The sequence below is a fragment of the Stigmatopora nigra genome, chromosome 5 (assembly GCF_051989575.1).
Source record: "Stigmatopora nigra isolate UIUO_SnigA chromosome 5, RoL_Snig_1.1, whole genome shotgun sequence".
Taxonomy (NCBI): domain Eukaryota; kingdom Metazoa; phylum Chordata; class Actinopteri; order Syngnathiformes; family Syngnathidae; genus Stigmatopora; species Stigmatopora nigra.
Window position 1 is genome coordinate 2,699,348 of NC_135512.1, and position 12,600 is coordinate 2,711,947.

The window sequence follows — 12,600 nt, forward strand, 5'->3', positions numbered from 1 at the left end:
ACCTCACTTATGAAATGACAGAAGTAACATACAAACATGATATAAATTAGACTTAAACTGATGTAGTCTTAAAGTTCAAAACTTTAAAGATATTCAATTTGCTGTCAATGGCTTTAAAGTTTATTAGCCGACTCCCTCTGCGTTATTTATGAACACGCCGCATCTGTCCGTCCGTCACAATCGGCAAGTCGTTGATGTTTAATTCGTCGGCCGCCAGCCACGCCTCGAGAGGACGCTCTTCGGGCAGGGACCGAGCGGGCTCTGGGTCCCGTCCGGCCGCTGCCGGGGGGCACACTTAGCTCGCCGGCCCCCGGAGAACCTCTGTTATTATTGCTAATAAGCGCTGGTAAATACAGTGGACTTGTGGTGCCAGCCCGATGGACACACAAAAACATCACTCAGGCATGAAAACTAACAAAGGTTACCTCCAATTCGCGACCGTCATCAGGAGAATACTAAGGATGAATCCCACCCCCTATTTTATTTTAGCCATAGTAATATTTTTGTGTAGTATTGTTTTTATTTTTTAGCCAGTCATTCATTTTACCATTGTTACTTAAAATTATGTATTTTTTCGCATATTACGCCGTTTTTGTCGCTAAAAAAAATGACTGAATCGAGGGTGTGGCTTATATGCGCACAAATTAGACTCGGCAATGTGCCATTTATTTCAAAATAGAGAAAAAACATACACATTAAATGCTTAACTACATTTATTTTGAAAAAAAATCTCTATTTGGCATAAAATGTTAAAACGCAATATCCGATAAATACCACGTGTGATGACTTTTCTTAACATTTTCCTTCAAAATAAAACATCTGTACTTCCTATTAAAACCATGAATATGCAGGTGGAAAAAAATGAATCAGGGGGCGTCATATACCAGAAAAAAATGTAAAATTCAATGATTTTTAAGGCCATTTTAAAGGTGCGGCTTATATGCAGACGCGACTTATATACGAGAAAATACGGTATTTTTACCTCTTCATTGTTCGTTCTTTGGCTAACACAACTCATAGTCCGAAATATACGTCATTTTCTTCTTTTTAAAAAAAATTATGAATCTCTTTTATATCTTGACCACAACCTAAAACATTAGTTAGCATAGCATCCGGCAAAAAACTTAAACATGACCTCACCAAACCTAAACATAACGAAACGATACGGCAAAAGAGGATCGAGTGGACTGTCAAGACCAATATTTCCACTCGAGTCCACTTCCACAAGGGAGAATAAATCCTCCCATAAAGACAAAAATAAAGACTAAAAATCACGTCCAAGTGTTAGCCAGCCCCCCCGGGCTCTCGGCGTTCCGCTTTTCTTTAACGTCGGCACAAAGACCAGACGAGCCGTATGCCTCCGGGGGGCGCTCTACTTTATTACCACCCCCCACCCCTCATTATTACCACCCGCCTGAACGGACATTTTGGCCTGAAAAAGCAACAAAAAAACAAGAAAAGCTAAAGGATGTCCACTTTCTTCTCCCGCATTAGCCATTAGCTTTCAAGCTAAAGAGCGTTCACAATGGAAGTCACTTGAAGAGCGCCTGGGGGGGACGTGGGGTTTCTTTGGATGGGGGGGGGCTTCATTTTGGTTGCTACAATAGAGGCGAGTGTGCATCTAAACGCCCCTTTTCCTCTTTCTCGGAGTCACTTTTCTTGGTGTATTCCCCAGCACTTATTCCGTTCTTTTACGCCGGAATCTCACGGCTGACTTGCTCCATCAAATATTCATACGGCGGCCAGGCATTATTTTTTTTTATATACCCCCCTTTTTTGCCGCTCCGTTTTACCTAAAGCGTCACAAAAGTGAGTTTAATACTTGAAAATGGACTTTTTCGACCGGAGGAAAGCAAATAGTTGTTGTGGTCAAAATGGAACGTTTTGCTAAAGCTAGTTTGATTTATTCTATGTGGATGGGATGCTGTTAAGTGGATTATTCAGGATTTTTTTAGGGTTAAAATAAAACTAAACTTATAAAGGTAAATTATGAAGAAATGGATTGAATACTATTTTAATTAAATTAAATGTCATTCAAAAGTTTAATCCCATTTCTGTTATTGCTACATTTTAAAATCATTTTTTAATTAACTGTAAAAAAATACTATAATTTAAAACTGTTCAAGTACTTTATTCAGAAATATGTCATCTAAAATTAGTATTGCTCTTTTTAAAACTAGCATGTTTTAATCATCTAATTTTAAATTAAAGTACAATTTTATTGAGTCATTTATTTAGAATGTTTTGTTTCATTTATTAATACTTCACAAATCATATTTTAATTAGTTGTAAACAAACCTAAAAAATGATTTTAAAATACTTTTTAAATGACATTTATTCAGAGATAAAATAAGTATTACTTTAATTTTAAAATCTCCAAAATGTATCCATCTAATTTTTAAATAAAGTACATTTTTTTATCTAGTCAGACTCCATTTTGTTTCATTTACTAATACTTTAAAAAGCACATTTTAATTAAATATAAAAACAATAATACGACTTGTCATAACCAAAGATGAATTTAATTACTTTTCATAACTTCAATCGACTCAAAACAAATTGGACAGCGTTCTACATTAATAGCACCAAGATACACAGTACCGTCCCTCCCTGTCGAAATAGATCGGTCGCCTAACCGCATCGCCAGCTAACGCCCAAAATAAACACGTTACCGTCTCTTGTAGCGCGTGTTTAGCGCAAAGTCAAATCTCAGCATCTCGCAAACCCGCCGTTAAAATATTGAGGGCGGCGGTGGCGGCGGCGGCGTCGTCACCGGAGGGGGAGTTCATGTCCGGCGTCCCGTCCCCGACATCCCAGCAGGAATGTCGTACAGCGGCGGCGGGGGGGCGGAAGGGAAGTGGTCATCAAAATTTGATGGCGACGAGTCAGGATATTGCTGGCATTCTCCCTGGCGTCACGATGAAATCTTAATCCGAGTTAATGGAAGAGATACGAAAGCCTTTCCCCGTTCAAACACACGCGCTAAATTATTGATCGATTATTGTCAAGAAAGCGATTCCGCTCTGAGATTTGGGAGGCCAAGCAACGCTGGGAAAACAACTCTCGTCTTTTTGACCTCCAACGCCGCCGTCGGGTCAATTCCGCGAGAAAAAAACTAAACAAAAACACAGCGCTAGCTTGCTAGCTCCACCCTTTTGTCCTTTTTGGAAGCAAGCGCTAACGTAAAGTTCAGCGGTTTCCTTTTAAAAGTCCCCCGCCACGCCGCAGCCACTTTCCCGACGCGTCCGCATGACTTGCCGCGCGCTAACGCGACGTGACGGGCCGCTTTCCCGCCGCGTAATAGAAACGCTGTTCCGGGCAGAGGAACATGGGGCGCTAATGTAGACTCGCCGTGTCCGGCGTGGGTGCGCGGCCTTGTTACGCCGCCCCGACATGGCAGCGAACAGGTCTTGATTAGCATTAGCACGTGTCGTCAGGGCCTCCCTCAAGACGGCGTTACTCGGCTAACACGTTAACACGTTGCTTCGTATTAGCACGGGCGAGTGATGGCGGATAAAGTGATTGCAATGACTTTTCTTTTAGCTTTATGGTGTTCTGAACGTGGTTTTTCCACATTTGTTTACAAAAATATTGATAAATTTATGAAATAATTCATGTAGTGTCCACATTGATATCATAACAGACCTTTTAGTAAACATTTACATGGGGAAAAAGTAGATAATAAACTAAATTGCATAGAAAATGTCACAAAACACGGTCGTTTTTGTCTTCGCATTTTTATAAATAAAGCTTTATCAGTACTAGAATGCTAACAATACATAAAAGTTTCTTCTCAGTGCTAATGATCTTGTTAAAAACTTTTTTATTGTTGCTACGTGTTCCAAAATATCAAATTTAACGTTAAATATTGTTTTTGTCTGCGCTTTTATAAATAAAGCTTTATCCGTGCTAATGCTAACAATACATTAATTACATTTCTTCTCGCTGGTAATGATCTTTTAAAAACTTTTTTTATTGCTGAGTGTTCCAAAATATCAATTTTAATGTTAAATATTGTTTTTGTCTTTGCGCTTTTATAAATAAAGCTTTATCCGTGCTAATGCTAACAATACATTAATTACATTTCTTCTCGCTGGTAATGATCTTTTAAAAACTTTTTTTATTGCTGAGTGTTCCAAAATATCAATTTTAATGTTAAATATTGTTTTTGTCTTTGCACTTTTATAAATAAAGCTTTATCAGTATTAATGCAATTTTATAAATAAAGTTTTGTCCGTACTAGAGTGCTAACAATACATTAAAGTTTCTTCTCAGTGCTAATGATCTTGTAAAAACTTTTTTTTATTGCTACACATTCCACAATATCAATTTTAATGTTAAATATTGTTTTCTTTTGCTCTTCAACTCATAAATAACCCAAAAGTATGCCGTTTGTTTGCTCTCAGTCGGCTGATTCCGCCAGACGCTAAATGCTAAAAGCTGAGCGGCGACGGTCACGCTAAGAGGCTGTGTTTTACTTTGGCGGCAGGTGGGAACGCCTTTTACTTTGGCGGGCGGGTCTTCGCTTACGAGGTGATAAAAGCATAAAAAGGGAGCATCAATGTTAGATGCCAGCGTCGCCAGGAGGCTACGCCGCTAACGTAATTTAGGACGAGCGTTTTCGCTTGGCCGTGTCCCGCTTTCGCCGCCACGCCTGGGAAAAATAGCGCCGTTACGTAGCCGCGGGTTAACGCAAACGGACGCGTTAGCGCTCTGGCGGGTGGCTAAATTCATTATTTAGCTCAGTGACAACATCGCTATCGTGTAAGCTAGCCGACCCGCATAATATTCAAATTGCATTTCCTTGCCGCCATGTTGCGTTCACCCTAACCGTGGTGGACATGGTCTGTGACCCCGCCCCTTTTAGTATTCGTGGTTGAGGATCACAGAGCTAGCCGGCTGGGTTGCTAACAAACTAGCTGGCTAGTTAGCGAGTACACGTGTGTTGAGCCGATTCATCACTTATTGATGCCCCGCCTTGTTTCTAACTCACTTTAATTATGAGCCCTTCTTAGTTTGAATCCGAGGGGCCCGAGGGGAGGGGCTTTGCGCCTGGCTTAGATGTCGCGCAACTTCACCGGCGACCCATCCATAATTCAAAAGTCTTTCCAATCGTCGGCGCTTGATTTTTTTACAGACGGAGGAAGTCGGGGGGAATAAAACGGGAGTTGTTTCTCGACCTTCTACCATGGCCGAGGCCATGCCGTTAATCTTCGGGAGGCGCCCCGTGTCAAGAGCGCCCCCGAGGGGGGGTCGACTCGCGCCGGAAACGTCAGGTTTTGCTTCTTGCCGTCCATTTTTCTGGGTATTTTTTTCCTCTTACTGTCGACCATTAAATCCCTAAGCGAGCTCCCCGATTGGGAGAAAATAAAGTACACATAGCAACATTTAATTAACACTCAATTGACATTTTCAAGAGCCTGGTATCAGGAGGTGCGCCCCCTGGGGGGAGGTCGGCCAAACACTCCAAACACCTGCATCAGCTCAAACCAGGAAATGTCTTCGCTCTATCTTCAGTTTGCTTAGTTTTTTGCTCGAGTCATTTTTAGGATAAATTTGCCATGTTTAAAATTTAAATACAACGGTACCTCTACTTATGAATACTTCTACATACAAAATATTCACGTTACAAAAGGCCTCAGTTTGTTCAAAGATATGAAAACAATCCAAGTTATGAAATCAAAACATCCCGTTGTAATGTAACTAACTACATTTCCGATATCCAAGTTATGGAATTAATTTTGTAAGTAGAGGTATCATTGTGTACATGCATATTTGGGAATACAAAAATGCTAATAGCTTGTTAGGATGTCTTTTTAAGGCCATAGTTCCCAACAAAAAAAAAAGATATTTTTCATTAGCACCTGCTTATTTTGTTTTCTGTACATTAGTATACTATTACTTTGACATATAATGTTTATTTGTTATTTATAGATTTAAAATGGGGCCCAAAATAGCATCTTACACTCCTGTATGACTTAAATTATTATGTTTTTCCTCATTTCATTCATATATTTAGCCTTATCTAGAGTTATCGTTTGTTGCAATTTCTAGTCTATAAACCACCGTAATTCCTCCACTTGAATCTCTCCTCCTCCCGATTGGTCCATTTTTCCCGATTATTTTCCACCCTTAGCAATCCCCACTTAAATCCCCCCAAAAAGTTAAAGTCCACTATCCACGTACGACACTTTTAATTATACCCAATTGACACTTTCAACATTCAACAAGAAAAAAATAACACCTGCCTTGTCAGGATCCCCCCTAGAGTCCGCCCCCATCCCCAACCCCGCCCCCACGACTCGTACTTGAACCCTACGAGGCGGCTGAATCGACTCGCCTCCTTAATCTGTCCATTCCATCCATTTTTCACTTTTTTATTTATTTATTTATTTTTTCCCCCAACGTGTCCATCTGTTGTCCCGCCATACAGTTGTTGTTTTGTTGTTTTTTTTCCTCGCCGATGTTGGCAGCCTTCAAGCCACACAACACACTCTTGTTGCTATTACTCACACCTGGCAACCTGGGGATAAAATGTTGTAAAGTTTTTTTTTCCCCGTTTTTTTGGCAATGGTTGCATACTCACAGCTGGCGAATTTTGGTGTGGCTTGGGAGAAGGTTTAAGGGCCTAGGAAATAGTAGGGATGGAATTTGTAGCACTCTAGTACTGTGTTAGCTAGTATATGTTGATAGAATGGTAATACAGTAATCCCTCGCTATTTCAAGGTTCAGTTTTTGATGCTTCACGACATCAGGTATTTTTTTCGGGGGATTTTTTAAATTTATCATTAGCAATTGATTTTTTAGTTTTTTTTTCTGTAACCTAATATAGGATTACTTTGATTTTGTATTTTTTTCTGGGGAATTTTACATTTTTTTTCATTAGAAGTTGCTTATTTAGTTTTTTTCTGTAACCTAATTTACTATTACTATGATTGTGTATTTTTTCTGGGGAATTTTTTTTTTCATTAGCAATTGCTTATTTTGTTTTTTTTTGTACCCTAATTTACTATTACTTTTTCTGTGTATTTTTTTTTAATTTTTCATTAGCAGTTTATTTTCTGTACCCTAATTTACTATTCTTTGATCATTTATTTTTTTCTGGGGCATTTTTTATTTGTCATTAGCATTTGTTTATTTTGTTTTAGCGTTCCAGTACTGCGTTAGCTAGTACAGGTTGTTTTTTATTTGTTCATAAGTTCATAAAAATCACTCTTGCTACTAGGACTTAGCACTGAAGATTATTATTATTAATGTTTTTAATAGGGGTCATCTAACATTGCGTTTTTGTAATAATCGCAATAATCCACATTAACCACGATATTCGAGGGATTACTGTATACTCACCAGTAGCAACTCGCCAGTAGCATGCTAGCAAAAAGCCAGTTTTGTTCATTGTTAAGACTTTTGGTCACTTTTTCCCGATGTATTTATGTCTAAAATATAGTTTTGTATCATTTTAAAGTTACTTGCTATCGCATTTCTTAGCACATGCAACGCGGAGGCGAATAAATACGGTATTTTACATGAAACATGACCACGGCGGTCCGCTCTTGGGTGCTAATTTGTGTGTTTGACGCGTGTACTCACAAGTTGTTTGCACGCCCGCCGCCTCCACCTGGGCTTGTTTTGGCGTCCTGTCAAAAAACAACAACAACAACACGGCCATGCATGTTTAATTAGGACGGGACACCACAACTCCTCAGAGAGGCTGTTCCTCTTCCTCCTCCTCCTCATCCTCCTCCTCCTCCTTTTCACTACCCCCGGATTATTTTCGCCTTTTTGAAGTATGGGGGGGGTGTATTAATATTTAAAGGACTACTCGCCTTCACCTCATATACCCACAGAACACCTTCTTATCTTTAGGGATTGGAACGTATGTTCACTAGTCATTTCATTAGGTACACTGAATTATTGTTTTTCCTGTTTTTTTTCAGTAAATTTGTAACAATATTACAATAGGAAAACATTTTTATTGATTGAAATTCACCATCTACTAAAAGAGTAACAAATAACTAGTGTTTTTGATTTTTTAGTAAAAGAAAAGAGACATTATTAAATATATAATGCAGAGTTTATGGTTGAGAGACTTGACAAATGTGCTCTTAATGTAATGTAATCTTTAAATTTAACTTAAATTGAGTTCAATTCCTATACCGCTGCTTTCGAGGCTAACATGTTTTCCCATTATTTTGTGCTTTATATCGATTTCCATTATACACCTTTTCTTTGCACTACCCTTCATTGCACCGGCTTGTTTTGGATCTATTGTGTTTCCCTTCATTCTGCACTGACTAACACAAAAAATATGTATATGTATTTTTTGTAAGTTCATAAAAAGTGAAAATCCACGCTAAAACTCGCAAGCGGAAGCCACTCCCCTCTCCTCTGCTCGCTACTAGGACTCATCACTGAAATAAAAAAAATATAAACATAAACATTTTTACACATACACATACACAATTTTACACATATTTTAAACATATACACACACACAATTTTACACATATTTTACACATATACACATACACAATTTTACACATATATACTCATACACATATATACACATACACATATATACACATAAACATACACATACACAAACACATATACACATATACACATGCACATACATAATTTTACACATGCACATATATACACATACACCTATATACACATACACATATACTACACATACACATGTACATACACATACACATGTACATACACATACACACATACTACACGTATACACATGTATACACACATACAGATATATACATAGATATATAGACATAGATATATATTTGGGATGTCCCCGATCATCGAAATGTATTAAAAATCGGGGCCAATCACATCTTCGGTAACAAAGATTGGCTTTTCTAAATGTTCCACTATAGCAGTTAATGAATCACAAAATGATCCATAAATATATTGCAAAAATGTATACATATAGACACTTTTTACCTTATTAAAACAAACCTTGAAGTAAATGTCAAACAAATCTATCTCAGTTATATTCACTTATTTATTTTTGCTTTAAATGAGGTACTCATTTCCCTACTCATCAAGTTTCTTCTTATTTTTTTATTTATTTAGAATTTTGGCAGATTCAGCTAACCCTAATCAATCCAAACCGGATTTAGCTTGATTTTAGCAGTGACGTACGCATACGTCGTTATGGCCTTGATATGCATGGCGTCTCAAAGCGGCGATGGCGACGTCGACGCGGCAGATGAAAGCAACACGTATGTTACGGGAAAGTTGAAACGGGACACGCCGGACATTTGACGCCGTCGTCGCGCATCAAATGCGGCGGGGCCACGCTTGGATCACATGACGACTTGTCGCCTTATTATTCAATTTGAGAGCTGCCAGGCGGGACAAACGCCGCGACAAGCTCCTCTGGGAGCGGACGCCGTTGTGTTTTGTCGTCAATTTGCCGCCGCAATCAAAGATTTTTTTGACTGGCTTTCATCTGTCGTTTCCCGAAAACGACGAGCGCCGTCGACGTCGGCGCTTTTGTTGTCGTTTGCGTTTCAGCCGTCGACCCTCCCGGTCCGATTAGATTGGGTCCCGACCAATCAGTTCAAAGTTTCGCTAACGAATATAGTAGAATTTAACGTATTGCTCCTTTTTAATTTGATTTACTGTTGTTTTTTGGGCTGTATCATATTTTCTGAGCTACAAGTCACATTTTTTTTCATATTTTGCATTTTTTGTCACTCAAACATCCTCTTATATTGTTTTTTTTGGGCTGTATCGTATTTTCTGAGCTATAAGTCGCAATTTTTTTCATATTTTGCATTTTTTGTCACTCAAACATCCTCTTATATTGTTTTTTTTGGCTGTATCGTATTTTCTGAGCCATAAGTCGCATTTTATTCATATTTTGCATCATTTTTGTCACTCGGACATCCTGTTATGTTGTTTTTTTTGGGCTGTGTCGTATTTTCTGACCTATAAGTCACATTTTTTTCATATTTTGCATTTTTTTTTTGTCACTCAGACATCCTGTTATGTTGTTTTTTTGGGCTGTATCGTATTTTCTGAGCTATAAGTCGCATTTTTTTCATATTTTGCATTATTTTTGTCACTCAGACTTCCTGTTATGTTTTTTTTGGGCTGTGTCGTATTTTCTGAGCCATAAGTCGCATTTTTTTCATATTTTGCATTATTTTTGTCACTCAGACATCCTGTTATGTTGTTTTTTTGGGCTGTGTCGTATTTTCTGAGCCATAAGTCGCATTTTTTTCATATTTTGCATTATTTTTGTCACTCAGACATCCTTGTTATGTTGTTTTTTTGAGGGTACGGTTATCTGAAGAACTTTTATATCAACTAAAAGATGCCTATTTAGCCTGTTTTATTGTTGTTAGTTTAACTGATGTTTATGCTTGATCTATAAAAGACAGAATTGCCCAATCAAAAATGCGACTTATACTCCAGTGTGACGTTTTTCTCCTTTTCATAACATTCTGTGGCTAATACAATACCCGTGTGCAATTTATCATCTAAAAAATGATAGGCATGATGTTTTTTGCCGTATGTACAATACCCGGGCTAACAACTACCACATTTTTTGCGTATAAGCCGCCCTGTGTATAAACTGCACCCTTAAAATTGCGTTAAAATCGTTGAATTTTAAAATTTCTCACATATAAGCCTCCCCTCGAATCAAAATTTTCCCATCCATATTCATGGTTTTAATAGGAAGTACAAATCCTTTATTTATAAACAGAAAATATTAAGAAAAATCATCTTATTTCTGAGATATATCAATCAAAAGCACATTATTAGGGTCAAAATACACATAAGGAAGTTAGTAATTGATCCAGTAATGGTTGTTTTCTTAATGCAAAACTGAAAATAACCAACAAATAGTAAATGTTCCTTTGCCAAATGTTTAAAAAAAAGTATTGTGCGCATATAAGCCATACTCTTTAGTCAGCCATTTTTTTTCTAGTTACAAATACGGCTTATATGTGAGAAAATATGCCAACTATAAACGCCTCATTTAAAAAGAAAGCTCTCCTATTTTGTAACTGGAAAGAACCAATCACAGGCCAAGTAGCTAACGAGCCTCCACAAACCAAAAACTCTGGCTCGCCGCCAGCTTTAAATGATTTATATTTGCTCAAATTCAGTCCGTTTTTGACGCACGCCGTGGGAAACAAATAGCAGTTTATGCTGAGGATGAAATATTCAAATGAGCCGTGTAAAATAAATAAGTAGAAGGAGCCGTATCCATATTTACACGACGTTTGCCGCGTGTGATTTCGGGAGATAAACCCGAGCGTAGACGCTGAAAAATGAAAAAAAAAAAAATAATAAGATGTACAATGAGGCAAAAAGTGCTCTGGGATATTTAGCGCCAATAATTTATGAGCCGCAATAAATCATTTATTTAGCACCGGCTTCAAGTATTTATCCGGCATCGGCCATTAGAGGGGCCGGTTAAAGCCTCGCTCTGCGTATTAGCATATCTACGTTCATAACGCTACGCTTTTTTTGGGCTTTTAAAGGGGAACGGACCACCTTATGCTTTTTTCGAGCTCATTTGGGTCATTTACAGTCAATATTTGTCTTATTTTTTTATGTTACGGCGGCAGAACAGGTCCAAGTTTATTAGTGGGGTAAAAAACGATAACTTTGTAAGCTCATTTATACTGTACGGATATCATTAACCATATTTTCAAGACTATAATGCGCACCCTCAATGAATGACTGTTTTTTTCCATATATAAGGTACACTGGATTATAAAGTCTATTTTAGATAAAATTTCAGACTTAAGTGCGCCTTATAGTTGTGAAAATACGGTAAATGCAGACATTCGCTGTCAAAATGGCGCCTTCTTGCATTTTATGTTTATTTTATTGCTTAATAAGGGGAATTGCAATCATTAATATGGGAAGTGATTGGCCCAGGTTGCCAGGTATGTAATAGGGAACCTTAAAACCCGCATTTGAAACCAAAATTACATTACACTGTTTTTAGCTTAAGAGGAATTGCAGTTGTTATTAAGGGGAGCGATTGGCTGAGGTTGCCAGGTATGTAATAGGGAACCTGAAAACCCGCATTTGGAACCAAAATGACATTACACATTGTTTTTAGCTTAAGAGGAATTGCAGTTGTTATTAAAGGGTGCGATTGGCTGAGGTTGCCAGGTATGTAATAGGGAACCTAAAACACCCGCATTTGGAACAAAATTGTCATCACACATTGATTTTAGCTTAAAGGGAATTGCAATGGTTAATAGGGAGAGTAATTGGTCGAGGTTGCCAGATATGTAATAGGAAACCTTAAAACCCGCATTTGAAATGAAAATAACATTACAGATTGTTTTTAGCTTAAGGGGAATTGCAATGATTAATCAGGGGAGCAATTGGCCAAGGTTGCCAGGTATGTAATAGGTAACCTGAAAACCCGCATTTGAAACGAATGACATTACACATTTTTTTAGCTTAATAAGGGGAATTACAATGATTAATAAGGAGAGGCATTGGCCCAGGTTGCCAGGTATGTACTAGGTAACCTTAAAACACCCACATTTGAAACCAAAATTACATTTCACATATTTTTTAACTATAAAGCTACTT

The 12,600-nt window shown here is 37.9% G+C and overlaps 1 protein-coding gene across 1 annotated transcript in view; it reads left to right on the forward strand.

The window, feature by feature from the left end:
* The window catches only part of LOC144196251 (uncharacterized), a 119,364-nt gene that overhangs the window by 49,094 nt on the left and 57,670 nt on the right, over window positions 1-12,600 (forward strand). The window lies entirely within an intron of this gene.